Source organism: Suricata suricatta, chromosome 12 (genome assembly GCF_006229205.1).
Source record: "Suricata suricatta isolate VVHF042 chromosome 12, meerkat_22Aug2017_6uvM2_HiC, whole genome shotgun sequence".
Classification (NCBI taxonomy): Eukaryota; Metazoa; Chordata; class Mammalia; order Carnivora; family Herpestidae; genus Suricata; species Suricata suricatta.
Window position 1 is genome coordinate 6490959 of NC_043711.1, and position 3489 is coordinate 6494447.

Sequence of the window (3489 nt, forward strand, 5' to 3'; positions counted from 1 at the left end):
TGGGTGTGTTTGATTTATTCTATTCCCAAAGCACCCATTACTTCCTTTTTATTTGTTTATGTATTCGTTTCTCTTCAGCAACTTCATCCATAAAACATTTTGGACTTTTCTTCTCCATATGCTATCGATAAAATTCCATGTTTGACCAGCTTTCATGCAGCCATTCTTAAGATTTCTAACTTTAGGCTTGAAATACATATCATATCAAGCACTGCTGTGCTTGCCACTCAAATAATCCTCTAAAATATTGATGTTCTTCACCTTCATTTTTTTGATGGTGAAAAAATTTATATTTAGATTTATCCAGCTGTACTTAAAAAAAAAATTTAATGCTTATGTATTTTGAGATACAGAGAGCGACTGAGTGCAAGTGGAGGAGGGACACAGCGAAGGGAAATTATAGAATCTGAAGCAGGCTCCAGGCACTGAGTCCGACATGGGGTGTGAACCTGTGAACCATGAAATCATGACCTGAGCTGAAGTCAGACGCTCAACCGAGTCACCTAGGTGCCCCAACTGGACCTAGTTGAGATGATCCCAATTTTTTGGCAATTCCCAAAATCAGGTCAGGAGCCAGTCGAACAGATGCTTTCTTTTCTCCACTGTGCCTGATCAGAGTGTTGGTCTTGGCCACTTCCACGTCATAGAGCTTCTTCACTCTGTTAGTCTGGTACTTGTTGGCCTTGACATCCACAGTGAACACAAGGGTGGTGTTGTCTTCTATTTTCTTCATGGCTGACCCAGTAGTAGGGGGGCACCTGATGTTGGCAAAGTGGTCAGCTTGTTTCTCCTGGGGGCTCTCTTTTAGGAATATTTGAGCTGCCTTCAGAGATGCAGTGATTGGGCGGTCAGAATATAAGTGACATGTAGATGTAGGTTTTTTTTAATGACCATGGATGCCTTTCAGCACTGCTTTCTTGGCCTTCAAATCATTGGCATTGACTTCAGCTCTGGAAGGCGTAGGGCTTCCTTTTTTTGCCTTTGGCAACATCTTCATGAAAGGCTCTTTACTGTCTTTTGTTTGCTTGTTTTCCCTCCAAGAAATGGAATGAAATCCTATATGCTCATTCAGAAGTACTTACCTTCTCAGACTGTGCCTGTTCCTTCACATGTATGACTTTATGTCATGTTGAAGACATGCCTTTGAGACATTTCCTATCATCCACACCTCTTTTCAAAAGAGGAGAATGAAATGGAGTTGGACTAGATCCTGGCTAGTTGACATGCAGTTTCTATCCTACTTTGGATAAAATAGCGATGTGATTTTCTTTTTTTTTTAAATTTTTAATTAATTAATTAATTAATTAATTTTTAAAATAGTTTGTCAAATTGGTTTCCATATAACACCCAGTGCTCTTCCCCACAAGTGCCCTCCTCCATCACCACTACATCTTTCTCCCCCCTCCCCCTTCAACCCTCAGTTCGTTTTCAGTATTCAATAGTCTCTCAGGTTTTGCATCCCTCTCTCTCCCCAACTCTTTCCCTCTTCCCTTCCCCCTGGTCCCCATTAGGTTTCTCCTGTTTTCCTGTTAGACCTATGAGTGCAAACATATGGTATCTGTTCTTCTCTGCCTGACTTATTTCACTTAGCATGACACCCTCGAGGTCCATCCACTTTCCTACAAATGGCCAGATTTCATTCTTTCTCATTGCCAGGTAGTATTCCATTGTGTATATATACCACATCTTCTTGATCCACTCATCAGGTGATGGACATTTAGGCTCTTTCCATGTTTTGGCTATTGTTGACATTGCTGCTAGGAACATTGGGGTACATGTGCCCCTATGCATCAGCACTTCTGTATCCCTTGGGTAAATCCCTAGCAGGGCTATTACTGGGTCATAGGGGAGTTCTATGGATAGGTTTTTGAGGAGCCTCCACACTGTTTTCCAGAGTGGCTGCACCAGTTTACATTCCCACCAACAGTGTAGGAGGGTGCCCGTCTCTCCACACCCTCTCTCCACACCCTCGCCAGCATCTATAGTCTCTTGATTAGTGATGTGACTTTCAGTTTCAATATAGGAATCCAGATTTCTCTGATCATGTTCAGAGACTATCCTGCTTTGGAAATCTCTGAGATGTTGCTTCATTCTTTGTGATCTTTCCATCTTTCCTCCTTTCCTTCTTTCCTTGTTTTATTTGACTTATTTTTCCCATATATGCAATTTTAAGAAATATCCTCGAAGACCCTAAAACATACAGTAATGTAGACAAGTGAATAAGAGTTATTTTCTCATGTGGTTTTAATGTTTTCTGGGACTTGCTGGAGGTGCTATCAGAAATAGTAATTACATACATGTGGAATGTGTTCAGAACATAGCTCACTTCTCCTCTGGAATAATGTTATTAGAAGTGAGTGTTGAGTGAAGGATGGACTAGTAGATGCTGTCAACATTACTCCCACATTCCCTGGGACCGTCTCACCATGTCCAACCAGAAGCAACTTTGCCCAGTAGGTGGTGGCGGATGTGACAGGGAATTATGACCACAGAAAGACAGCCCTTCATGGAGACCTAGGGGATATGGATGTCTTTCACACATTAGCCTGGCTAATTCTGAGGTTTGCATTTTGTACCATTTTCCAGAATTTCCCCACAGGATGAAACTTTGCTCCTTCCCTGTGGTAGCAGACTGAATGTAAATGTAACTCTAGTGTATTTTCTTCCATGTATCACTTCTTTTCTCTCTCACCCATGTTCTGTGTTCCTTGTTCTTTCTAATAAAGTGCTTGCACATAAATCCATGGCTCAGCATCTGCTTCTCTGGGAACCTAAGCTAAGACAGGTGGTAAAGCTATAATGTACAAGAGCAGTCATGAAAGTAGTTTAAAACTTTTGGAGAAAAAAAAAGAAAACTAATTATTGAGAACATAGTTAGGACTGCAAAATGACTCTATAATTTGTTAGAGAGGAAAAGCTTCATTTCACTATTATTCCATTAACTTGAAGCCAATGTGAATTTATTATCTATCTTGTCTGAATCGAGGGGCGACCAAATGGTTGCAGTACAGAGTGGTGAGCACAGTAATGTGGAGTGTCATAGATCATGTTGGAAACAAAAGCAAGTTTTCAAGGCACACTGAATAATTCCATAAAACCCCCTTTTTTTTTTCGGGGAGAGTTATTTTATTTTTATTTTTTTTTCCATAATATTTTATTGTCAAATTGTTTTCCATACAACACCCAGTGCTCTTCCCCTCAAGTGCCCTCCACCATCACCACCACCTGTCTTCCCCCCCTGCCCCCTCCCCCCCAACCCTCAGTTCATTCTCAGCTTTCAATAGTCTCTCAAGTTCTGCATCCCTCTCTCTCCCCAACTCTCTCTCCCTCCTCCGTTCCCCCTGGTTCTACATTAGGTCTCTCTTGTTTTCCTGCTAGACCTATGAGTACAAACATATGGTTTCTGTCCTTCTCTGCCTGGCTTACTTCACTCAGCATGACACCCTCAAGGTCCATCCACTTTCCTACAAAGGGCCATATGTCATTCCC